The sequence below is a fragment of the Oxyura jamaicensis genome, chromosome 14 (assembly GCF_011077185.1).
Source record: "Oxyura jamaicensis isolate SHBP4307 breed ruddy duck chromosome 14, BPBGC_Ojam_1.0, whole genome shotgun sequence".
Lineage (NCBI taxonomy): Eukaryota > Metazoa > Chordata > Aves > Anseriformes > Anatidae > Oxyura > Oxyura jamaicensis.
This window is the reverse complement of record NC_048906.1, coordinates 10,451,738-10,479,258: the sequence shown is the minus strand read 5'-3', so window position 1 is coordinate 10,479,258 and position 27,521 is coordinate 10,451,738. Positions and strand designations below refer to the sequence as shown.

Below are 27,521 nucleotides of genomic sequence, written 5' to 3'. Positions count from 1 at the left end.
TTCTACAGCCTGTCAAGTGTGTTTAACCACAGCTAAATAGCAAGTGCCCTGGATGTGAAATATGTGCTGTTATAAGTCATACTGAACATTGTGAATTTTAATTGTATCACTGCTTCTCAAAGTCCATGATATCTGTGAATGCAGGCTAATGGGTAGTGTGGTTCTCAGTGAGGAGTTGTCACGCGGAAAGTTGCAAGAAAGCAGGTCTGAGAAAGTAGAAAAGAGAGTGTTTGTGTGGATAAGATCCTGCAGTGCTACTACTCGACAACTCTGAATGTGGGAAGCTGAAATATGAACCCAAATATGCTGTGATAGAACCAGTAGACACTCAGTACTTCTGTAGTTCTTTAGAATACCAGCCATGCGCGACAAGAATCAGTCAATGTTTCCATGCTTTTCTGATATTCTGGGCCTGGGCCAGGCCCAGAGGCAGTGGGCACAAACTGGAGCACAGGAGGCTCCCTCTGAGCACCTGGAGGCATTTCTGTGCTGTGCGGGTGCCGGAGCCCGGCACAGGTTGCCCACAGAGATCTTCAAAAGTTGCCTGAATATGTGCCAGGGCAAGCAGCTCTGGGCGGCCCTGCTGGAGGCTGGACCAGACAGCCTCCTAAGGTCCCTTCCAACCTCAGCCATCCTGAGATTCTGTAGTTCTTTACCACAGAAAACACATTTATGCCTGGTTTAGACAAGCTAAACTACTTGGTGCTAAAGGCATGACAATGCAAATTATAGCAAGCTGCTTTATTAAATCCAGTGACAATAATAGCTGGGTGTGTTGGTGACTGATTTACTTATAAAGCAGTGATTTTTTTCTGAATTGTTGCATCCCTGCTGCGTAGCCTCCCTGCTCAGCTGTACAGAAACACATATTGTTTGTTCCAGTGAAAGCAAGCCTTTGTCTCTGGTGGAAAAAGCTAGGGGATCATTCTACAAGTTAGCGTGCCAGGTAAAGAAAATATAGGATTCCAAGTGCTAAGCAGGAGAGAGAAGGAAACAACAACAATAACAAAACCACAAAAAACATACTCCATGGTTCTGACATCAAAGTGCAGAAATAGGAAGTGTGAGGAAGAACACATAGCAAATTTTATAGCATGTGAATAACTGAAGTCTGCTAGACACAGTAATGGAAGTGGATCAAAATTACTAACAGTTCTTAACCATCTGTTGAGAGGTAGGAGTTGGGTCTCCTCTCGGCCTCCTTCCCACCTCATACTCCTCCAGCCTATTTGCAACTGCCTGAGACAATTGCTGCTCATGAGCTGTCTGTGATTGTTAAATCACAAGTCTACATATATGTTTCAAGTACGTTTTCTCTTTACATGCCTGTGGTCTTCTCTAAATAGGTTTAACTGGTACCCATTATATTACCATTAGATCTATAGAACTCCTTCTGCCATTGTAGAGAAGTATCAGAGCCTACAATTCCAGATGGAAAAACTCCTCTTTTTGAACAAATGCACATGAGATTTGTATATTTTTAGAACTGACTAAATTATTATGAATGCAATTTTGTTCTCTCTATGATTGTTCAGGGGCCTGAAGTTCGTCAGTGGGGTTGTAACATCTGTCCTGAGAGTGACAAGATTTCTTATGGGGGTCTGCCTCTGTTGTTAACTAGGGAAATTGTGTCCCATCAACCCCACTATCATTAATAGGACTGAAGGATCCAGACTGCTATGAGGCACAGGGCTGTGAAGGGAACATACTGTTCACAAATACTGGAGCTTAGTCTTCTGCCAGTAGGGGGTGAATAATGGAAAAGAGCCCAATCTGGGATCTCTAGAGAGCAGGGCTACTGCTTGAAGCTTTCATGAGGAATTCTTTTAGTCTTTGTGTTTACACAAACCTTTTCAGCTTTAAGTAGAAAACAAATTAAAATTTTGAAAATAATGTTACTACATTAATGTAGTTAAAATGGTGTTTCTTTCAATTTAATGAGGATTGATTGATGGAAACAGGGAATGGCAGAAATACGAACCAAAGTGCTCTGATAAGACTCATAGCTGGTGTAAATGGGAAGAAGGAATGTTTATCAAACTTCCAGTTCTTAAGCTTTGTGCAAAATTTATAGTGAATTACATGATTCTGTTTTGTTTTGTTTTTAATTTTTTTTCCCAGCACTGGAAAAGATGCTACCATATAAATATAATCCAGGGCAGTTTTGGAGTATAGTTTAATTCATTTACTTCCTTTTTCACCATGAAATTCCTCAGTGGTTGTTAGATCATTACTGCTGTAAACACCGGCCTTTATGACTGGACAGTACAAATAGGGAAAAAGACTTGGAAAAATGTGTAACCACGTTGAAATGCAAAGCATATGAATGCTGAAGATGCCCCAAAACTTATACAGCAAAAAGGCTTCCGTAGGTACAAAAATGTACCACTAAATTTAATAGAATTACATGTGAAATTCAGCTGGATTGTGAGTATTGACTGCTGCAAATGATTACTAGTACTGTTTATCATGCTTGCACTAGAGCTGTGCCCTACCATCACCACTGCAATGAGAAATGAATGGGGCATAAAATACCCAATTCAGTACCCTGCTCTATGTACCATGCAATGGTTTGATAAAACATTATATAAATAAAACAAGATGTTAATGAGAAAAAATCATAATATATTCTTATAAAGCAAAACAAACATTCAGCAAGCTATTCTTAAATTTACAACGAGCTGTTTAGGAAAAAAAAAAGTTTCATCTTTTTTCCCCCCATATGAAATTAGAAAGCAATACTGAGGGAATTTAGTGAGAGAAGTTAACTAAGAGCCAGGATATCATATAAAGCATTAATTTATCTTTGATCAAAGTATCTGAGCCACTCTAATTAGCCCAAGTGTTCTAGCTTTTGAAAATGGAATTACTTTTCTAGCTGCAATGTGATATTTCCTCTAATACTCTGGTGCCTAATCAGCAGAGAAAAAGAGAAAGGTGAACTGTTCACTGAGAAATTAAAGTAAAATTCATATGAACAGCACATTTCTGCTATTAGCATGATACTGCCTAATCTTAGCAGATCACATTTTCAACCTAAAACTCTTTTTGTGGACCAGCTAAAGTAGCAGCATGTACAAGTCATAAATAGTTGTGTTCATTTTAAAGAAGCTTTGAGAAAAGTAATTATATATTTAGAAAATAGTGCTGATTATCTCTCTTCCGCACCAAAACTCACTGTGGGACAAGCTGCAGCCAAGAAGACAGCTCTTGGACTGTGGAACAGAAAGCCCCCAAAGTCTGCCGCCTTTGTAGTTAACAGGAATAGTTGTGGGAACTCAGTATCTGGCCTCTTGTGTTTTCTTGGGAATTGTAGGAGAGTATTTCCAGTGGAAGCCAAGGGCTGTGTGTGGCTCATGCTTGACTGACAGCAGTGAATTAGTTGGACATCTAGCTCTGGATGAACCTAAAGGCATACACATCTCAGCCTTAGGAAAGTAGCTAGTGCTTGACTTCAGAAAGCTAATACTTTGAAGGTTAGTACATTAGCCTAGAGAAACGTCTTATTCTGATTTAAGCTCTTCTGAGGGCCTATAATAATGCAGCTCCATTTAACATGAAAAATGGTGCAGTGTTGAGAGCTGTTCAAAACAGAATGAGCTCATGGCAACACATGACAAGAGAAGGCTCCCCCACCCCACACTTGTGACCCTTTCATTTAGCATAATACTCAGAAAGTCAAACAGAGACTTCCAGCACAGAATAACTAAATAAACTATATACAAGGAGTTATGCAGGTGTTTGAAAGCATGCAAACCTCTCAGAATCAGGACAGACAGCCCTTAAAATACTTCTGCACGTCATGCAACAGAAAGCCTTCACTCCCCAGGGCAGGGGACTTTTGGAAACTTTAGCTGTGCACCTGAAAAAAAACAATCAATCAAACAAACAACAACAAAAAAAACAGCATACTCTTTCTAAGAGTATCGCAGAATGTTGTTATATTTACTTATCCATAGAATTAAGATTTAGAGACAAGTTAATAGCATTCTGAGTAATTACATATATACAGTGAGGGCTGGTGGTGAATCTAGTATTAATGCAACAGCTGTTGCCTGTTGAGCCCCTGGACATTAGAGTGTAAAGGACATTGTATTTTTAAGTTTCTTTATGATTCTGCTAAATTTTAGATCAAGCTGTTTGTTTATTCACTCAGGATGTTGCAAAGGTTAGGAAACCAGGTTTAAGGATAACACTTCCACATTTTGATAAACTTGTGAAACGTCTCATCATTTTCTTATTACAGTGATGTGTTTTGTGCTGCTGATACCTTCTCCCCACTCAGAACAGCTGGGTTTTCAGTTTGAGGAAGCTTCTCACATTCCATCTGCTATCTGGCAGTCAGCATTACGTCACTGCAGTCATTTGATTTTCTTTCACCTGAAGGCTCTGCAGCTGTTTTGTGCTTCTTGACAAAATATTTGTATTTGAGGTTTTGACCAAATGTCTTTGCTACTTGTCTCCAGGACAGGACAATGGCCTGGCCTGGGAACAGGACAAAGCATCAGCAAGCATATGAACAGGATTATTTTGCATGGTAGGGCAGAAAGTGTTATGCCTGCTAGCTCTATTGAGCAACAGTTTCTGTACTCTCCATCAGTAAATCCAGTCCTGGTGTCTCATTTAATTTTTTCCTTTGTTGTTTATTCCAGTGGCATGAAACCTAATTTTCATTACTTAAAAGTTCATGCCCAATAAATTGAAAGTGCTTTTAAAGATGGCAAAAAAGGCAAAACTCTCTTTGACTAATAATCCTGTGATGAAAAGGAGTGTTTATATTCATACTGTGGCGGTATGAACATAAAGACCTTGTAAAGTTAGCTAGTGGACTTGAAAGCACCTGAAATCTATCTTTTCCTCCGTGATCTGGACACTTAATGGAGTAAGGCAAGTTGGGGTTTCTTAGCTATGACTACAGGCAGCTTCTGTGGAAACACAATTGCACCTTCAATCCAGTTTGTAGTTGATGAGCATCCTGTTTGCTGGCACTGTCAACAGAGAACAAAGGACTTAATTAGAGAGTTTTAAGTGAAAATCCCGTAGTTATTCTCTGCAGATAAGAGATAAAGAACAGTGTTAGGATAGGCCAAGGTTTCATCATCAGTGCCCACACTGAGAACAAACAAAATATTCCACATGTAGGGTTTCTAGTAGTGCAGCTTTCACTTGATTGAAATCCATTAAAACATTTTCTTGAAAATACTTTATATGTAATCATTAAAAAACATCTTGTATTGTCGTCATGACATACATAAATGTTCTTTTCTTCCTGAGATTGCAGCCAGCATAGGTTCACAAGGGAAAGTCCTGCTTAACTAACTTAATTTCTTTTTATGACAAGATTACCCACCTAGCTGACCAAGGGAAGGCAGTAGATTTGATTTTTTTAAAACTATTTTATTTTAGCAAAGCTTTCAATACTGTCTCTCACAGTATCCTTCTGGACAAAATGTCTAGCATGCAGCTAGACAAGTACTAGAGCATCATGGATGAACAACTGTATGTGAGTCAGGCTTAGTGGTGTGTAAGAGCAGCTAAGTCAGGCTGGTGGCCAGTCACTAGTGGGGCCCCGTTTTAGGGCCAGTTCTATTTATTTATTTTTATAAATGACGTGGTTGCAGGAGTTGAAAGCATACTAAGTCTGCAGGCAACACTAAAATAGGAGGAGCTGTTGAGTCCCTTAATTGCAGAGAGTCGTTTCAGACAGATCTTGACAAATTAGAGGGCTGTGCAGTCACCAGCTGTATGAAATTTAACAAAAGTGAGTTCCTGGAATGGGGCAGATATTTGTATGTATGTGGGATGAGAGGATAGAGAGCAGCTCCACAGAATGGGATCTGGGGGTTCTGGGCAACAGCAATTTGAATATGAACCCGCAGCGTGCCCTGGCAGCCAGGAGGGCCAGCTGTACCCCGGGGTGCCTCGGGCCCAGCACTGCCAGCTGGTGAGGGGAAGGGACTGTCCCGCTCTGCTCTGCCTGGTGAGGCCTCACCCCAAGCGCTGTGTGCAGGGTTGGGCATATAATATGGGAAGGACATAAAAGTATTAGAGAGGGTCCAAAGGAGGGCAACAAAGCTGTTGAAGGGCCTGGAGGGCAAGGTGTGTGAGGAGCGGCTGAGGTTCCTTGGTTTGTTCAGCCCCGAGCAGAGCAGGCCGAGGGGAGGCCTCACGGCGGCCTGCAGCTCCCCCACGAGGGGAGCGGAGGGGCAGGCGCTGAGCTCTGCTCTCTGGGGACAGCGACAGGACGCGAGGGAATGGCATGGAGCTGGGACAGGGGAGGCTCAGGCTGGGTGACAGAAATCACTTCACTGAGAAGTGGCTGGGTGACAGAAATCGTATTCACTGAGAGGTTGGCCAGGCACTGGCACAGCTCCCCAGGGCAGTGGGCATGGCACTGAGCCTGCCGGAGGTCAAGGAGTGTTTGGACACCGCTCTCAGACACAGGGTCTGATTTTGGGGTGATCCTGTGTGGAGCCAGGGTTGTGCTTGATGATCCTTGTGGGTCCCTTCCAACTTGGGATATTAAATGAAAATAGTAAAAGGACTAAGTCGGCGTCTCAAATGTTGTAGTTCCTGAAGCTTTCCTGACTTATCATTGAGGATAACCCAACACATGACTCTGTCAATAACAATTTCTAAATGTATCCATTAACTCCTTATCTGGAGGTTTTAAAATACTGTGTCATTGACTTGACAGAACAACTGGGACATTGTCACTGTACTGAATTACAAATCAGTGGCACAGCTCTTTTGTCATTAACTACTCAGACTTCAATACCTTACAGTATTGTACTCTCAGCGCAGAACTGGGCTTATCACAGTGTGCTGTCCTGATTCCCCTCTGTCCTTTTTTAAGAAGGCAAGAGACAAGCAAACAAGACTCTGAAATACTCTTACTTATTTGCTATTGTATATTAGCCTCTTGAAGTCTCATTCATTTTATCTCACCTGTGCATCCAGGAACATCTCCTTCCTTTGGGTAATCAGAAGTTTAGATTAATTATGCTAATCAGCTACTCCAGGCTGACACAATTAGACAGACCATGCAGTATCTCTGGAAATCTGTACAGGATCTTTCTTGCTTGATGACTTTAATTTCATGATCCAGTGCAATAATTATGGAAAAAGAGAGTGCCCTCCATTTGTGTTTTCATCTCTACGGTTCCACATTTCAGCTAATTTTCATAAGAACTCCCCCCAGATTCTGAGTACACAAGCATCTTTTATCAGGCTGCCTTAGCATTTGCTGATCTGCAAGATTTTGTTTTCTCTTATCTCCCAACTTGGAAGATACGTTTATACACAGTTACTGAACATTTAACCAAAGTACATTTCTGTTAGACTCAACACAGAAGGGTGCCAAGAAGCTCTCCTGCAGATCTGGCTACCACAGTGATGGATCTGTGTGTGGAAGTATAGATATAACTTGATAGAGCTTATAGAGGGAATTAAATGCTAACTTGCTGCACTATGAGAATGTGAAGAAATATTTCTGTGGCTGTTTTTAAACAGCTATATGTTATATTTGTATTTAATGTAATGGCGTCTCTTAGCACCCTCAGGACAAAAAAATAAAAAAAATCTATCCATTTCATTTCACATTGGGTAAAGTTAAAAATCAGATTGTGCAGTGTGGTTTAGAAGTTAGGTTTGAAACACCAGGATGAGCACACTTAGATCTAGAGTGGCATTGTCTTCATTCACGTTGTAGAAAAAATATATCTGACAAAATTATAAAAGAGACAATCCATTTATTGTTTAACAACACTGTGGTAAAGATTATAAAGATTTAATGTTAAACATGAATAGAGGGCCAAGAAGTCTTGAAATGATATTAGCTTGGTTGAGTTAATGGAGTTGGCTGCTGACTTCAGTTCATTTTCAGCAGGACTTACAAAGCATGTTGGCTGTCCATTTCTGTGGATTCAGTAAAGTTGGGGTACCTGACTTAATTTAGGACTTTGATTTCCAAACTGGGATTTAGATGGATTTTAAGAAGTAGATCCATTAAGTTCTCTGGTTTCCAACTTTCCACTGAAGCACCAACCCCCTGCCAGAGGTGTGAGCTAGAAGCACAGACCTGTGGAGGAGGGTCATACTCAGCTGTCCCTGCAGTTCAGTCATTCTCTGACAGCCTCAAACTCTGACAGCCTCCAAATTTATGGATCTGCGGTTATGAACTCTCTGTGTGCAGCTTTACTCCCTGTTTCTAGGCTTTTGATTGAAATGGGGGCAGCTGCCCAAAATTTTGGTATGACATTGTCCAACTTGGAGATACCAGATTAATCCTCTCTTTGAATTGGGCCACTACCTCACAAGGTTGTACTGAGAATTATTAGCACTTGTAACGTTCTCCAACGTGGCAGAATCCTGAGCACAAATGCTATTCTGCTGCTGTGTGCTGAACAGTGGCTGTTCAAGAGACATGACAAACACACACTCATCTTGATAGACTTTTGATGTTTTGAGTGAAAATATTACAAATTAGCTGAGCTGCATTGAATTGTTGAAGTGGATGTAATTTTTTAGTGAAGATAGATAAGCAAGTAGCTATATCGCTTTCCTGTAGTAAGCATTACTTGTTATCCTACCCTGTGCCTGAAACAGTTCGCTTATCTGTTACCTGTATCTTTTCCCTATCCAGGCAACTGTATTGCTTCTTAATACTGGAATTGTGAAAGTAGAATTTCTGCTTCATTGTGTTTAAAAAACAAAAATCCCTCAGTGAATTTAGAATCATTTTATTCATTTTTAATAATGATTGTATTAAATAAGGATTTTTCTAATGTTGTTGTTAGTTTTATAAAGGAGAATTGTTTCCATAGGAATATAAATTCCCATAGGAATATTGCAATTTTAATTATTAACATAATTAAGAATATTTTAATGTATTTTATTGAAATAAATTAAAAACTTAAAATATCTAGAAGAAATAGTATACCAAATATGATTTAACCAATCTTTGTAAGGTTATAAAGTAATTAGTAATGCCTGATATTAGATACTCTTCTGTAAAAATTATAATACTTTTCTGTCAAAATTTCTGTTCAGTCATATGAGAAACCATATTTCTAATAAATTACTCCTTATATTGAGGAACTTTGATAAACATAGTTCGAAGTTATATTTTTCTCTTGACTGTGAGTATAAGTGCCATCGATACCAACACAGACATTCTGTGTAGAACATGTGCAGACCTGTGACATCTATATTGTAAACAAGAAATCTAGAAGATTAGAATAAATTAGAAAAGAATCTTTTGCCCAGCATTTGAATGAGAGGAGCTAGTGTATTATTATAGACATCAGAAGCGTAACTGTTTCCAAGTTATTTCCAAGTGCCATGGGGAAGAAGAGTTTTGAGAAGTTTGAGGGAATATCGTGACTAGAGGCGTTTGTGAAGAGATTTCGGTAAGTGTGAAGACAACTTAAGAGAAAACAAAAGACACTTATTTGAAAATATAGTCAGTGAGATGAGGTGAGCATCATGGCTGCTTGATCTGTCACTACAGAATGAAACTGATAAGAGGCTGTGAATTACCTTTAACATTGCAGGAAATAAAAAAGAAAACTAAAGGAAAGATGGAGAAAGGATGTTGTTTGTTTGTTAGTTAGTTAGTTTTCCTGCAGTCTGTCATTTTAGTTTCTTTTCTTACTGTTGTATTACAGGTCAGCACTGAGGCTGCAGGTGCTTATTCTCTCTTCTTTATTTTCTCTTTGATAGTTTTTTTTTTTTTTTTTCACTTTCTATCACTTGTCTTAAAAGTCATAGTTTCAGAAGAGGAAAGTGACTTCTCTGAAAGCTATAAATTTTAAGTTATGCCCTTCTTAGTCTGAGCTCATCCCTGTGAACAGTGCTCACATTCTACTGCCTGGGAAAATCTCTATTTCCTCTGCAGACATAAAAATTTCTGCTTTTGCTTTTGGAGTGACTGATGATTGCCTGGCTATCTATACCTATACAAAGTCTAATTCAGAATATTTTCTGCTCTAAATTAATACTTCTGCATCCTTCAGTCTACTGAAAACATCAGTGGAACTACAGGACAGAGGTGAAACATAATCAGCAAGCTGTCCCAGGGTACTCAGCCTTGCTTTCTCTTCCACCGGTGTCTCTCTAGAGATATTCTGGCCTCATGAGGACCTGAGCTTTATGTGGTCTTGTATCATACTTTCAACATGCTGTGGTTTGGTCTGTAGTGAAGAAAAAGAAATCTAAACATTAAATCCTTTCTTCTGTGACATTCAGCAGCCAAGCAGCCATTTGATGATAGTATCTGCCATCATCTTCTTTGTTAGGAAGCTCTGAAATTGATGTTCAACTTTTTGTATATCTGCCTGTCATCTGTCTCCTCGTGTCCAAAGGATGATAAAGGATTATCTCACTTTATTTATTTATTTATTTTTCCCAGATCAGCTGAGGCAGATATGGGATGACATCCTCAGAATTACCTTCCAGGAGTGCAGTTATACTCGCTCCAACTGGAAATGCCATTTCTTCCATTCCTGAGCAATTATGGATCTTCTGGCCCAGTTACTGGTAAGTGACCTGTTTTTGCAGCAGTGATCTGAATGGCTATAAGCAGGCTAGAGAATGAGCTATTGCAATATTTGAGACATGAGATAATGAGATTCTTGACAAGAATCTGGTATGTGGATATTTAAAGTGATTAAAGTTTAATGTAGTGGTATTATGACTTGAAATAGGGAAAAGAGGTAGTAAGGAAAACCAATCAAATTTCCCTATATAGTGCCACTGATCTAGCTTTGAAATTCCTTAAAAGGATTACTCTCTAGTTTAATTAAATCCTTTGCTCTCCCTAACATTGCTTAACAATTTTTAGTATCTCCCTAGATTTCTAACATTACAGAGCAGAGTTATGAGTCAGATTACTTTGTGTGTTGAGTTTTAAACATGAGCCATGAATCCCTGAAATCCTTTGTTGTTTAAGCAGAATACATTTAACTCTCTCCATTTAGGGTTTAGTCATCCTTTTCATAAGTCTTTTGATGAATAAGGTCATTAAAATTAACACAATATTAAAATAGCTGGTCTCAGTAATTATAATGTTTAACCATGGTTTCTCCTGAGATTAAACTCTGTTCATTTTATCTTCCAATCCAAGAACTTTAACAAAGCTTATTTATAGCAGCCTGAAGACTTGTAGCTGGGTATAGCTGAAGGCTACCACAATATTCTTGTGTAAATCCTCTGTAAATGAGACATCAGTTACATCATATGTTTCTGTGGTAAATTTTAGTGTTCTCTTTTTCACTCTTCATCTCACACTTAAATGTTTCTTGTTTTTTTAGTAATCATTGAAAAAATATTTCAGTCCTTCCTAATGCTAATAGGTATTTTGTTTGATACTCTCATTAGGTTTTGCATTAACAAATTTTACCTGTCACATATTCCCACCTACCCGTTAACTGAGTCACTGTATGTTGACATGTATTATGTGATGGGTTTTATGTAAGAAGAACCAAAAGTTTTGTGCATAAAAAAATAGGGATTGAGATTAAATTTGTGGAAAAAAAATAATCTCTAAAAACATATCACTAGTTGAATATGATGATGCTAACATGGTATAATGGTATAAATCCATAGCTAACAGTTCATCCTCTTAACAGAAGTGAATATGTTTAATTTTCTATATATAAACTGACCTCTTTTGTAAGCTGTAGTTGTAAATATTTGCTGAACACTGACTGCGAGTAGTAGCTCTAGGGAAAAAGTATATGAACTGGCTGAAGATGGGAATTACTTAACTGTAGTTGAATTAAAGTCAGTAATTCATAAATCCATTAAAGTCAGAGATTCTGCCTTTCTGCAACTGAACACTAGCTAGTTGGAAAGCACATCAATGCAAAACACTTGGCACGGCCCCTTGTGCACTTGCTTGTATCCATATATCATTCATCGTATGGATGAGTAACAGGGTGAACTTAGTTAATGGAAAACACTTCTTTGCAAACCTGTATTAACCATTCCTATTCAATGAGTATCCTAAAAGTCTTTGGGTACCTAGAGTTTTTGTAACATTTACAACATCATAAGAATACAAATTTTAAGGACAAAAAACCTACCACCTCACTTTGGAGATTTATTGAAAATATTTTGTTTGAAATAATAAAAAATAAAATGGAATTCACACTGTTAACAGCATGTTTACCATAACTGGCTTGAGGATATTTAGCTGATCTTTATGATGGGTGCTCAGTTTTTTTAATTTCTTCTGTAGTCAACTACCTTGAAGAATTTATAGGTGATTTTCACTGCTGCTCCTGTTATCCTAAGTGGTGGTTGGAGCCATTTAAAGGAGCTGATCTTTGAAATCTGCCCTTTATTTAGCCTCAGATGCTAAGTCTTGCCATTCCTTTTGGCTCCTGTTTACTTGTCCCTTATATTCTGAAACTCGGAACTAGTATATCACATAGTTCTGTGGAAAATCATAATCCATTCCACTTGTCTTTATTATGCCTTATGATTAGAATTTCTGTTGAATGCCCTTATTAGCATATTTCTGGCTCCAGGCTGTTTTTTCGTGTGACTGCTTTCTGAAGGAAAGATCTCCTCAAAGTGCATTTCCTTATTGGATACATCACTGTTCTTTCTCTGTGAGCATCATAAAAAGATGAAACATTGTAACACAGAGAGTGAAAATTGTGAGAAATGCCAAACTATTTTTATGTAAATCCTCCTGGAATTGCATTGTGCTTCCTTTTAAAGTAGTTTAGTGTAGAACAGGTCATCCCAATCTTCTTCATATTCTATTTATAAAGTATATTTTGAAAAAAAGCTGAATCAATTTTTGGAGGAGCCTTTTTGGAGTCTTTCTGCTAACTTTCTGCTTTCTTTCTGTAATATCTTTTGTAAACCTTCTCTCAGTTGAGACTAGTAAACTCTTCTGGGCAGTGCAAACTGCAGCATGCTGTGAGCTAATTACCTTACATTAGCCATTTCAGAAATTACTGGCAGCTAATCTTCATAAAGCTAATCAGTCAGAAAAGAAGGCACCTAGCAAATAAATACCAGGCATGTTTATGCTTGAAACCATCAGGAATGACCCTAATCTGATTTAAAAAATTGGAGTGCTTACAAAAAGGGAACAGTGTGTGGCTGCCATCACTAATTTGATAAAGCTCTCGTGTTTTTTTTTTTAATTGACCCATCTTCTTGATGCACTTTGTTTTTCCTTTCTGATCCCTCCAAGCTTGAATTTTCAAAAGCAATTATACATCTAAAAAGGTAATGTCATCTTACCCCCTTCATCACTTAGTGCTAGCTTTTAAGTCTGCTGTTCCAAATACATTATAAATTTCAAAAAGTTAATTTAAATATTTGTCTTTTTTCATTTCACTCATGCTTGAGGTTTGGAGATAGTGAGAATATTTTCGCTTTCATATAGGATCTCTCCTCCTCCCACTCCCTTAAAAATGTCCTGAATCTGCTATGCTGCTGGAGTGGTTTTTAAAAATGATACCACTTCAAACAACAGTCCCCAGGTTTTGCTGGGTACGACTTACGGTGCTTAAGAAAGTAAATATCCTGAATTAAAAATACTTAGAAATAATTCAGCACCTTTCTCCCTCAAGGTACCTTGCTGTGTTAATTAACATCCTGCAGGACACAGCTGTGCATGTAGTTCAAAGGTCAATTCTGCAGAAATAGGTGTGTGTTTAATACAGGTTACCTAAATCCATCCAATCGGAATGCCTCCAGACTTTGGAGATATTAAATCCATAGCCATGTGTCATGCACTGTTGCCACCATTACATTAACCATGGAACAGCTTATACTTAACGGTAAAGGAAAATGAATTAGATAATGAGGGAAGTCAGCAACGCCCAGAGGTGATTGGTATGCAGCAGAATAGGCTAATACTGCCTTAAGATATAAAACAGAAGTTAGCATCCTGTCCCGTACAGGTGCGTCTTCTCCTGGTATAGAACAAGATATGCAGTTTCCCTTACACCAATGGTCAATGTTTTTTACAGCATGCTTTGAGATCTTAAGTGGAAGAAAAGTGGTGGTTCCACAGCTGATTTCCAAATAGGAAGGTTGCTGGGGGTTCAAAGTGGCAAATTTTCAGCTGTAGGTGAAATCAGTTATGTAGAAGAAATCTGTGTCCCTTTTGGAGCCCTGAAGGCACTCTAAACCACTTGGCAGTTATGACAATTAAAAAGGAAGGAAAAAAAAAAAAGATCAGCATGGAAGTATCATGTGTTGTAGACCCAAAATTAAATCTAGGGAAACAATCTAAAGATTTTAAACAAAAAAAAAAAAGGTAGATTTAGATCAGATATTAGCAGGAAATTCTTCGCTATGATGATGGTGAGGTACTGGTCCAGGCTGCCCAGAGAAGCTGTGGATGCCCTATCTCTGGAGATGTTCAAGGCCAGGCTGGATGGGGCTTTGGGCAGCCTGCTGTAGGGGGAGGTGTCCCTGCCCGTGGCAGGAGGGTTCGAATTGGATGCTCTTTAAAGGCCCTTCCAATCCAAACTCTTCTTTGATTCTATGATTACCAAATAATAATCAAACCAAGAAAAGTACATTAATATTTCAGATAGAAATATTCCAGATATGAATAATGTGCAGTGACAAGACTGATGTAAGGTGTCAAATGATTGCTGGACTCCTAGCTTTCATTAAAGCAGTAGAATAAAAGAACTTCCAGCTCATCTCCTTGATGGTACAGGACTGTCACATGTAAAATGATCATTAACGAAGCTTTTCAGTGAAAGAGACTTGTGTATGCTAATTAGTTAGATTAATCATTTGTATGCTGGCATATTATAATAAGCAGTGCATATTAAAACTGGGAGAAATTTCTGTTGCCCATTTCATTTTGTTTTATTTTTTGCTAGATGCTCTCATAATCTAGTACATCTCTCTCTTCCTGGGCAGCAAATGGCAGTGCATTAAAAATCTGGTTGTAGTCCAGCATGATAGGCTTGTGTTTGATGAATGAAACTTTCAAAATTCTCTGTTTTTAGCAAATGATGTCTGTGACTTGATCTGCTGGGTGTTGGTCTTTGTGGTAGCTTGTTACATAAATTTAAGCTCAGGGAGTTTTAAGGTATCTGGATTTAACAGTTATAAACTACTCTGTGGACAAAGGCCCCTTCGAAAGGCTGTCCCAGTTTCTGCTCTCACACAGCAAAGTAAATGTATCCTGTTCTGAGAGCCCTGAACAAAATAGCCAGGAGTGAAAAGTGGAAAACGTGAAACCGGAGAAATATGAAACAACGCACTCTCTTCCAGCATGTAGGCTGTGAGTCTAAACACACATACTGTTGTGTTGAATTGAAACTTGTTCTTCATGACAGTAACAGATAAAAGAAAATTAATGTCACCGTCTCCCAGATCCTTGCAACCATCATTACTTCCTTGGGATATAACTTCATGGGAGTGAACATAAAGATGGGATGAATTTTAGGAATATTTTTTGAGTGCTGTAACACTGTAGCTGTAAAAGCTAGGTGATTTTAGAGGCAGTAATTAAATGTGATTAGCTGAACATGAGCACAATTAGCCAAATATCTGAAAACGTTAATGAAAATATTACTGTATTAAGTATTCCTCAAGAAAATCCACCATTATCTCTCTAGTGATATCCCAAATTTTTTATTTAGGATCTGTATTTTACTTATAAAATTCTTGTGCAGATTTTGCAATCCAAAGTTCATGAACAAAACATGCGAAAGAAAAATGAATCATCTTTTTAAAGAGCAGCCAAAAGCAGTCTTAAATGACCTCATATTTCAAAAGTAATCTGTAAATATTCATAGGAAGTAACTCAGTTTACAGAATGATTGTATCCTTCTGTCTGTCTTTGAATGGTATTTCTGCCTGCCTCATTTTTTACAGCTGCAAGGGATCACAGATATGGAACCTTAAATGAGAAATCACGGCCTCTTCGAATCGTCGGAGAATGCATGGAGGTGTCCCTTTTATTTCTTTGTGTTTTTTGACCGTGAAGTGCATTTATCAGGTCATGACTGAAATTCATTGAATTTCATTGAAATAGAATTTTCATCTTCATTGAAAATTAGAGCTTTCCTAAAACTTACATTTATTTATTGAAAGGTGAAAATAGACAACACCACACTTTTCAGTATGCTACAAACTACAGTGAACATGAAAGATCATGACAAATACAAGAGGCAGATCCCAACATTCTGTGAAAGAACGTAAATTAAGTTCTTGAAACTACAGCCGCTGTTCATAACTGAGCAGTTGAACAACCATGCAGTTGTTCATAATGCTTAAAATAATTTACTACTGTGCTCCATAGCTGTAATTACACTTGCTAGTATGTGCCACAAAACTCTGGCAAGGATGGAAAGAGAAAATAAGTTAAAATGGCTAATGACAGTTAATTCTTGCATTTCAGTTCTCACTTGTAGATTCTTATATGTTTTACAAAGGAAGAAAGTTTTCTCAATAGGTGGAGAAATAAAGGTGCTCTTTAGATTGTTGAATTTGTGCAGAGTTCAGAGATAAAGACGTGGCTATGTCACAAGGATATCCTAATCACTTTGTCAGTGGGTATCCTAGGCAAAGTCCCACAGCTTGGTCAGAAACACCCTGCAGAGGTACAAGCTAGAGAGTGGTGGTGGCGAGGCTCTGCTGGAAAGGACCTGGGGAATCACGGAGAGCAGGCTGCCGAGCGTGAGCCAGCAGCGTGCCTTGGCAGTGATGGGAGCTAATACAGCTCAATAGGAATGTAGCTGCAGGGCTAAGGGAAGTGCTTGTTCCCCTTCAAAAGCAGGGTAACGCATCCTGGTTTGGGCCCTCAGAACAAGTAAGGTGTGGATAAAGGAGTTCACTATAACGATATGCTGAAGGGAACTGGGCTTGTTTAACTTGACACAGAAAAGGCTTTGGGGGACCTAGGAGCAGCCTTCTAGTACCTATAGAGGTTACTGAGAAGACAGCCAGGCTCTCTATTGATGTGTCCAGTGGGAGAATGAAAGACAGTGGTCATAAATTTTAACAGAGAAAGTACAACTGAATATATGGGGAAAAAAAATAATCACTGAGCACAGGTAAACATTGGAACAGAAATGTTTTCAGTCTCCATCCATAGAGATTCTCAAGGCTTGGCTGGACAAAGCATTGAACAATCCGGTCTGAATTTCAAGTTGTTCCATCTTGGAGCAAGAAGTTGGTCTAGATGACCTCCTGAGGTCCCTTTCAACTTCAGTGATTTTATGATTCAATGTGAAGTAATTGTACTTAGTGGGGAAAAAAGCCTAAATCACTGAGCTGACAGGAGCTGTTGTAATCTGGAGAAGAATTGCTGCATGCTTTTATTCAGCTGCTCTGGCACTGGGTTGTAGATAGTCTCTGTCCCACTGAAACCCAGATGGGTCTGAAGGGTCCCAGTGCCTTCCAGATGGGGATTTGCAGCAGAATTTCAGAGTAAACAAACCTGTGTGAATCTCGTTTAATCCAGTCTTCAAGTTTGGAGTGAGTATCAATACGGACAAAGAAAGGTTCTGTTCCAGGAACAATGTTTTTGCTAAATGCTGAAGGAAGAAAATATGAAGTACCTTTTCCCTATCCTGAATTGGACAGGCAATGAATATAGATACTTTCTTCTTTTTCTGCTTTTATATCCATGCCTTGTTTTATCTACTGGACTCTATAAATTTTATTGAATTTTAGTTGGGAAAATTACAAATCTAGTAAAAATTCACTAGCTGTAGCTTGCATTCACAGTTTGTTCTTATAGAAGGAATCCAGTGGCAGCCTCTGGCTGCATTCTGATTTGTTTCTTGTTTTTCCCTCAATCTCTATTATCATGCCTTACACGTTTCAAATGCACCCACGTGATTCGGAACCTACATGCTATATTTTCAAAGAACTGTAGTGTCCCTGCAGTGTTGGAAATGTTCTATGGAATGTCTTGTTATTTCCAGAGAAACCCAGGATAGCTATTTGTGGTGCACACTTCAGGTTGCTAACACTGCAGGCCTTAGAGAATCCTTTCCCAAAGAAAACTTTTTTTTCTACCCTCAGTGCCTTAATTTGGCTTACAGTACCTGGCTCATAATACTAATAAATGCATTTTCTCAAGAGAATGGATAGCACTGCAAAATTTCCTTCTGAAATAGCGTGTTTCCTTTTTTTAATAGCATATATATATATAACTTTTTTTTTTTTTTTTTTTTTTTTTTCCTGGATTTGGAAGCAAAATAATGTTGTACCTCCAAATGAAAAAGATTTTTTAGACAGCTGCATAGTTGTCACCTACAGTAAGTTTTCTGTATGCATTGAAAGAGCTTTCAAACAGTTCCCCAAAGCTTTCCCAAAGCAGGCAGGTCAGTGTTCTGAGATTTTGGTTAAGCTGACTCTTATATTATTGGTATATTGCTTTAAATTTGCTCTTGTCTAATTTGAGTACACTGTAATTGCTACTTTGCACTGCAAGTAGATTTTCATTGTCAGAATAAGCAGATAAAATTTACAGGAATGAGCCTTCATCCTTTCATTAAAGCTTCTATTGTGTTTTCCAAGGCCTCATTTATAATTTAGCTTATACGTGTCAAATTGTTATTGTTGCTGTTTGTTAGGCCAAAACATCTGGGTGTGTATTGAGTGAGTTATAGAAAACTGCATCCCAAATATCTCAAAGTTTCATTTAGGCAATAATAATGGGGGAAAAATGGAAAGGAAAGGGAAGGAAGTGCTGTAATAGAAGAATGTGAATCATTTTACAAAGACAGATATGCATTCTGGGGAAACCATTTTTTTTTAGCTGTATAAATAACTATTGTCTAATCTTACACTGCAGTGTATGATTAGACATTACTTTTGTGTGAGGGTAGTAGTGACTATGCAGAAGGAGATTCTGCAGGTGAGCAATGCTTATGCAGTAGTTTTTGTAGCTTGAAATGGAAGCAAGTACCAGTGCCTGGGAGGGCAGCAGAGGTATACAGCAAGATTTAGTCACCTGCTTGCCTAGTGCAGATACTCAGCCTCCTTATGCAATACAGTAGTAAAGTGTATGCTTAAAGACTTTATGAGTAGGGGTGATCTGGAGCATAGTACAAGTCACAGCTGATGTGACACTGGGCAAAGTGCAAAATCATTCCCAGTTTATTAGCAAGCATGATAGGTGGTGGTGGTTCCTGGCAATAGGAGTAACAGTGATGAAGTTATGGGTAACACTTTCTGGGAAAAATGAAGAACATCTTTTTGGTTTAAAGAAAAAAAAGAAGTCTGCGATCAGAGAGACAAAGATGCAGAAATAGCTGTGCTTACTGTGGTTAGCCTGGACTGTGTTAGCATAGCTAGATACTTGATTCCTGTATAAATGAATAAGTGTAGGTAAGCAGCACTGAAACTGCTGAATTTGGGATAATTTAAAAGTTATTTAGCTTTATATTCACCATATTACTGTTACGTCTCCTCAAAAAAGTTTTCAATCAGAAACTTACTTTATTTTCCTTTCCAAAAACCTCCTACAAATGTGGAGTAGATACTACAGTGCCTCAACCTAATATTCATATTTTTCCTGGCTGCAATAGCTGCTGCAAGCAATTGGGCTACACTGGGGCTTGGTATAACTCTTGAAAAAAATGACATTAAATTACCATACAGTCATAAAAGACAAAATAAACAATCAGTCTTCTGCTATAATTTTTAAAGTTCGGATGTAATCCTGTTGTGCAAATAAAACTGAAACGGCTGAATAAGGCCTTGTGCTTAACTTAATTTTCTTGAGAAAAATAAGAAAAGTGTCACTTTTCTTAAAAATAAGAACAAAAAATAATAATGCCACTATTAAATATCAATATGAAATTATTTCTGCATGCTTATATTCTTTTGGGTGGCCTTTTTCCATTAAAGATATTTTGGAAACTAATAATATTAATAATAAAAAGTTAGAGGATAAAGGGAAATAGGTGTTTTTGTGTTTTATTTTTTTTTAAACTTGAACCCATGTGACATGGTTATAAATATTAGACTACTTTAGACAGTTTTATTTTGTGGATTGCATTTGGTTTTGGTGAGTAGTATTTGTCACACTGGTATTTACTGCTTTGATATTTAATGAAAGAAAACTAATTCTGTGATAAAAGAAAAAAATAGAAATTGGGATGTTATTCTTATCAGGTAGGTCTCTTATTAAAACTTAAACATACTGTTCCATTTTCATCCATTTTCTGTTGTCTAAATTCAACGTACACGGTTCCTCAATTTGCTGTCAGGGAACTGAAGGCCTTAAAATTTCAAATAGAATCCATAAATTGTACCAATAAATTGCCCAAGTAATAGCAATAACTAGCTCTTGTGCATTTATTTATATATGAGAATGTTATTTCAATCCCTATATAGATTCCTGGAATGGTACTCTGCCCCTGGGCAAACAGTTTTGGTATGCACGAGAGTTGCATATATTTTTGTGGGGGTAGAAAAAACTTATCTTTGCCTTTACTTAGAATATGCTGTGGTCTCAGAGGCTGTTCTGGCAACGGTTACGTTTTTCTGTAGTCATGAGGGGATGGCTTCAAGGGAAAGGCATTCATTTCCAATTGGCATATTTCTAATTAAAGCTTTTAGTCTATTAAAAAAAAAAAAAAAAAAAAAAAAAAACAATGACAACAACAACAAAAACACAGAAAACAAGACAAAACAAACAAAAAAACCCCTCACCCTCGAACCCTCTTTTACTTTACTGCTTCTTGTTGATAAAATCCAATCAGCCCAGAGGGAATTTATAATTCTGGCAATTGCACCACATGATTACTACCAACAGGAGCAATCACTTACAGTACATCACCTGCGGACTGATGAATCATTTATTATCAAGAGTTTAATTGCTTGTAATACATCCTTGTGGCAAGATACACACACATGTACCTAATTTATACATATGTAGAAATATATGCCACTTACGTGAGGGATGGAAAAGGCTCAGTTCATATTATGCTTTGCAAAATTAAAAATACCCAGGTTCTATTAAAAATACTTGAACATAGATTCACCAAATATGTTCAAGCATTTCTGAATCTAGTTAAGACAAGAATTAAGGAAGGTTGAGCAAATGTGTGCGTGCAGGATATCATTTATTTATTTGCATATTGAAGAGAGTTGTCTGATAATAGCAGGAGTTTGAGGTGAAGGTTTTTGGGTTCTTGCTTAACCTTGTCTATTCATTACAATTTTGTATTGCTATTTATTGTATAAGTGGTGGGAGGTTATTACTGTTTAAAAGGGAGCTGGTGTCATGGATTTAAGAGGTACGTGAGAGGACCACCAGCAAGAGATGCCTTCTTGCATGCCCTGCATATAGGGGAAGCAAAAGGCCCCTGGGGCTCAATTAAATGCTGGTTAGAACTAGGATGCACTTTTTCTGAAGACATTTGCCATTGTCTACTTCATATTATTTGATTACTTCTTCAAAACAGTGCCAGATCTATTTAGCAAAACGTACTCAGGATCACAGTTGTTAATATTGAAGCTGGGAGCCAGCTGCAAGGTATGCCAAAGCAGTATATGCTAGAGGACTGAGGCAAGAGAGATAAGTGAAGTTGAAATACTACTCCCAGATCCTGAAGCCACGTGAAAAATGAAATAAATGCTGGCACCATGCAGACAATCTGAAGGTTTATTTAAATTACTTTACCTGGAGCAGTGTCTACTGCATCAGCTGAGGAAAGCCCGAGTGCTGCTTTCCCTTTGAATACTACTTCTCCCAGCAAAATGTATGGAGGAAAGGGGAGTAGGCTTAAGTGGAAGTTTAAATACAAAAAAGTTGCATGAAGCCATTGTTAGGAGAATCACCATTCTAGGTATGAATGTGAACTTAATTCCCTTTTAATTGGTTAATCTGCTAATATAGCTGTGTGTGGGGAAGTGCTATTAAAAGAACTTGGAGGAATTTAAGCCTGGAAGCTTGTACAGCTTGCTCACCAGCAGCATCTGGGGACTTGATCTGGCCAGGTGCTCAGCCAATGCCTTGGTCATGGGTCTGTCCTTCCTTCCCATCATCTTCTGCATGGCGTCCTTTCCAGGAATGGGGCCACAGAATCTGGGTCTCTGCAGACTACTTGCAGTGAAGTTACTGTTGTGCTTTTGGATATCTGGAAGCCTGGGTACTATCTGAAATTGAAATGCAGGTTCCATGGTTAAAGGGATTAATGAGGCAGCCCAAATGAGAACATTTCCAAAAAGTGATTTTTGCAACTCTTCTGGATTCCATTAGAAACTTCTAATGTTATTCCTTTGATATTGAGTTAATCTTCTCTATAATGAGAATATTGGAAAATGTGCTACAGGCAGGAGTATCTAAGTATTTTTGATTAGAGATAATATATGTGGGATCAAATCCTGCTTGCCTCATTCATGCAGCTAGTCCCATTGAATCTAAACAGGAATGCCACAGTGAATAAAGGAAGCAGGATTGGTCCTGTATGTGCTATTTCTATATTTCATTTTCCTCTTGATTTCTGTTTCATTTGTAATTAACAGAGTGTACTGATTAAATCATTAACTGTATAGTTCATCTTTCATTAGTGGATTGTAGATTGAGATCCTAATGTACTGTAACCCATTGCTAGGATAGCTATAAAAGTTTTGATTTATGAAAGCAAATATTTTCTGTTCTTACATCATTTGTGATCAAGAAATGATACAAACAAATTTGTCTAACATAATCACATCCTCATGTCTGCCAGTCCTAGAAAACTCATCAAAAGGGTATTTGGGATAAAGGGAAGAACAGCATTTTTAATTCTTTAGAAGTATATTAAACTCTTGAGAGCTTCTTTGAGATGTCAAGTGTAGAGACTGGAGATTTACTGAAACAAAATAGGAAGTAGCCTTGCTTTCCTATATCTGCTGTCAACATGGTGACAGTGCAGAGTCAGCCTCACTGGAAACAGCTAGATTAGATAGATTTTTTGTTGTTCTTCTACCCCAGTTGCTGAAATCTGAAGTTTTAAATGTTTTGTCTACTAGGTCCACCTAATTTCTTAATTGTCCCAGCAACTTTACCTTATAACAATCTAATGAAAAGCAGCTAACTTACGTTGTGAAGTGTTGTAAAACTGGCAGAAAGCAATGTTGTTCTTGCAAATTTTATTTATTTAGCAATGTCTTATGGCAGTATTTTGGGTATATTATAAAACTCTCATAATCTTCACAGGGTGGTATAGAATCGCTATTTGGGTGTCTTGGAAAGATACCTGCTCTCTCCCTCTTAGACGGTCATGTCCCTGGAACAGATGCTACAGTAGCATCTCCAAAACATTCAGCAATTTATAGGGCTCATCAGTGGTGTGGTATTAAGTCTTTATTTATCCAGTAGAAGTCAATGTCACACTTAACACACAAGCCATTAATTGCAATAATGAAGGTTTAAAAATATCTCTAGCAAAACACAGAAATTTTTGAATGCTACCATAGGAAAAATAATCTCACAAAAATACCTCTGGGCATTCAAATAGTTTTCATTTCCAAATATAGCTCCTGATTCTGCTTCTAGCATTATGAACTAAGACTAAACCTGAAAAGAAGACGTGCATTTGGCACAAAAGGTGATTTTAAGACTCCTGATGTTCCAGTTACTTGTCTGCAGCCAAGTTCTATGTGATGGCTTATTGCCAATAATGTGAAATATTAGCCACAAGATGTCCTCGCAAGAAAAAGGTTTGTTGCCAACTCTTTAAATACAGGCAATTTCTTTTTGAACCCAAGCAAACAAAGTCAGATCTTCTCCTTTTTAGGCATCCAGCGGTTTTGGACAACTAAAATTAGTCTTGTGGAAGTACTTCAGATTTCCTAAAATATTTGAAATGTCATGTGGCTGCTTAAACTGACCTGCTCCATGAATAATGCTCTGAAGCTATGTGAGTCTTAGGATTATTTGATCAATAATGAGTAAAGGTTAGCTGGCAAACCATATGAACACCATAAAAGCAGATAGTTTTATTTTGGTTTGGAAAATAGTTATTGAAACAAAGTGGAAAATTTCCTCTTGGAAATTTTTTCCAAAATGGACTTGCTCAATCGCTGTTACATCCAGCTGTAGCTTTCCTGTTGCCCAGCAATATTAAGACATGGTAAGAAAACTGGTTATCCCTGCATTGAAACAGTCTGCTGTAGAATATTACAATGTGAAGTTGCTTCAGAAACCAGATGTGAGAGTAACATTTGGGAGTTTCATAGCAAGAGCAGTCCTGAGAGCTGTCAGCAATAACTTGCCCAGAGTTTGGCTCTAACAAACTCAGCAAAAATCAAAAGCAATTATTCACCCTAGCATAGAGTTTCTGAGAGTGCCCATTACCCCAGGGACCTGAACCTGTGATTTGGCCCTATTTCTATCCAAAACCTGCAGGAGAATGACAGACTACAAGTCATGCCTACATCTAGCATATGGGCTGAAGGTCCAATTCCCTCTTCTCTGCTTGTTTCAGCTCATTTCCTTGGGCACAAAACTCAGCTTTTCTATGTTCTGGTTAATTTTGGCAAAACTGGTATTGTAGCAATTCTGATGTCTTTCTGATGGGGAGCAAGTACTCAGACCTCAGCCAAGCAGGGTGTACGTAGCTGTCACCTGACAGTAGCTCCACAGTTAGTGATGGAGTTACTTGCAGCAGGAGTCTGCAGAACTATCCCGGTGGCACAGTTCAGCCTTTAAGAGTTAATATATGCATTTTGATGGGAAATTGTGACTGAAATATGAGAATATGCTTTATTGCAACCATAAAACACCTTGAAAATAGTTTTAGTTTAGTGATAATGAACTTTGCAGCAAAGTGGAAAAGGGAGAGAGACAGACCACTCAAAAAGAAAGACAACCACTCAAATAGAAAGACAACCACTCAAAAATCTCTTATTCTGAGAAGGAATAGAGAAATTCGTATACATCTTCTTTCTTAAACATGGCTGCATTAGAGACCAGTAGAGAAAATCAGAAGCAGATAGGATACCCAAAAGCACTGAGGCTGTTTTTTTTTTTTTTTTGTTTTTTCTTTTTTCTTTCTTTCTTTTTTTTCATCTCTCACCACACTCCTTTCCATCAGGTTTTGATCACAGATTCTCATTTGGCTGCAGTTCCTTTTCTATCTTTGATCAATGTTTGTCTTTAATCTCTGCGTCTGTCTCTTCTGTTCTTTTGTTTCCAGTCCATGACTATTACATTTTTCCATTTGTATTCTGTGCTATTATTTGCCTTCCAGTAAGCCTTTCTTCTTTGTTCATTGTGCTCTCAGTCCAAAATGTTGTACCCAGTGTGAACAATAAATGGATTGATTTCAAATGAGTTGACAACAGTGCCTGCCAATCCATATAATATGAAGTAGCCCACCAAGCGAGTACAATAAGGGTCTCCTTTCAAAATGAATTCACACAAACTTGGAAAATCCATATGGAAGACTGGGGGCTGTGGCTTAGAACGGGTTTGCGTAATCAAGTTTCAAGAAGGTATTTTTGAAGCAGTAAAGAGAAATCAATGTCAGCCTTTTCCTTCTACTTTATCTTTGGATAGAACAGATTAGAAAGTGTGTAATTGATTAGTTAATGAGTGAGAGTGGGCCCTGAAGATTGGGTACAAAGTCATGAGAAAAGGTTAGAGATTGAAAAAATGTAACAATAACGCAAAATCCGAAAAATACACTCATCTGCCATAGAAAATTTTAAAACCTTAAAAATGAAAACAAGCTTGCTAGCAGAGGAGCACAGTTGCTAGACTTTTCCTCAGAGATGATGTTACTGTATTACTGCTGTATGACTTATACATGGGAGTTGAAAGGAAATATAAATAACCAGGAAGAGAAGACTAATAATTGAAAAAGCCTGACAGAAACTCCTTTGTGTCATGTTCCAAATCTAGAGTTTGTCACAAGCTCACTCCTAATAATTCTTACTGTTGAGCTAAAAGTGTTATCCAAAGGATCATGTCTGAATTTAAATTAGTTTTTCAGTTATTATTTTTTGAGTGGCTCAATCAAATATGTATAAAACTAAGCGAAAAGGCCTTGTTGTTTTTAAACACAAGTGCTCTTTCCACAGCATGCTAGAACCTGACATTTCTTTGAAGCTTTTCTAAATTTCAAAGGAGGTAATATATTTAAAACATTGGAAAGTTTTTACATCTCTGTTTAATTATTTTTGATGTGATACTCCTCAGGACACAGTAAATGAAAGCATTTTCCACCTGATCTTAATTGAGGAAGACTCTTATCTCTTTCTGTAATTTCTGATTAACAAGATTTCTGCCTGGACTAAATTACATATTCTGACAAACGGGAACAGGCTTATTTTCTTGTCTTTCATAACACATTTTTCTAAAGCTCTGCAATGCCCCATCCCCACGTAAACACTTTATTTACAGCTGCCCACAGCTGTATTATAGTGACTGGTATATAATTACTTATATTTCTATAGATTATAACTACCTTAGATATTTAAAGAGGATATATATAAGCATAATTAACTGCAAGAGGAGAACATTACCATGGTGATTCCACAAGACATACAGGAAAGATCCTTGGGAATGTACCAAGTCCTGGAGAATGTACCTCAGCCAGGGTGAATCAAAGTGTCTCAAGCAAATCCATTTATGATCCCAGCAATGGCTTGGCAAAGATGGGCTTCATCTTACTTCACTCAGAGGAGGGCAAAAAAACAATCACTCAGCTAGGATTTGAAGGGAACTCATCCATTAAAAACGATGAGGGGATTGCCAGTGAAGAGCTATGTGACAGGAAAGGAAAAAACTTTGCTTTGTCATAGAATCATAGATTCGATTAGGTTGGAAAAGACATGCAGTAACAAGGAGTCCACCATCAATGTGACCTACCAAGTCCCATCACTGAATCATGTCCCTTAGTGCCATGTCCACAAGTGTCTTAAACACCTTAGGCATGGCTGGGTGTCCTGACCCACTTCTGAGGTCTTTATGGCCATTTTTGTACTTTTGGACTGAAGCTAGATGCTGGTGCTCATCAATAATTTGCTTTGGTTTTCTCTTTATGTTATGTTCACTGGCATTCCTTCAAAGAATAAATTTGTATATTAATTTGAAACACATCAAATCAATTGGAAATACTTTACGCTAAAAATTATGTTTAATTTCTTATGATTTCTGGGTCTTTTTTTTTTTTTTTTTTTTTGTCAGGTTAGACCTTTGAGTAGATTATTTCCATCATGACAGTTACCAAATAGAATTATTTTCTGCTCATGGGAATTTTTTTGTTTGTGGACTGTTGATTTTCCTTCCTTCCTTCCTTCCTTCCTTCCTTCCTTCCTTCCTTCCTTCTTCCATTTTATTACACTGTGTTCTGATATGCATTGCATTTGCCAAAGCATCACCTTCTACTGCACAGGAAAGGGGCAAGCAAAATACTTGAAACTCCAAAGCTAATTTGTAATTATGCCACAGTCCCTTTATATAGTCCTGATAATGGAAATGTCCTATATTTTAAATAAAAATGATGCCTATATTTTCTCATATTTCTGTGGCTGCTCATGAAGCTGATTTAGCTTGTGAGATTTCTTTTCCT

The 27,521-nt window shown here is 37.8% G+C and overlaps 3 long non-coding RNA genes across 4 annotated transcripts in view; 2 read left to right on the top strand and 1 right to left on the bottom strand.

The window, feature by feature from the left end:
• Positions 1-10,526, top strand: part of LOC118174306 — a 160,164-nt gene extending 149,638 nt beyond the window's left edge. Inside the window, exon 7 of the long non-coding RNA XR_004754607.1 lies at positions 10,412-10,526. This is a non-coding gene — a long non-coding RNA (uncharacterized LOC118174306). The remainder of the gene's footprint in view (positions 1-10,411) is intronic.
• LOC118174307 lies at positions 1,240-14,457 on the bottom strand. Its single transcript, XR_004754608.1, has 3 exons — positions 14,275-14,457; positions 13,582-13,585; positions 1,240-1,251 (listed from the first exon to the last, which is right to left on the bottom strand). It is a non-coding gene; the product is annotated as an uncharacterized LOC118174307 (long non-coding RNA).
• A 2,902-nt stretch (positions 14,458-17,359) lies between these two features.
• LOC118174319 overlaps positions 17,360-27,521 on the top strand; it is a 304,126-nt gene continuing 293,964 nt past the window's right edge. For both annotated transcript variants that reach the window (XR_004754614.1, XR_004754615.1), the window contains exon 1: positions 17,360-17,441. This is a non-coding gene — a long non-coding RNA (uncharacterized LOC118174319). The remainder of the gene's footprint in view (positions 17,442-27,521) is intronic.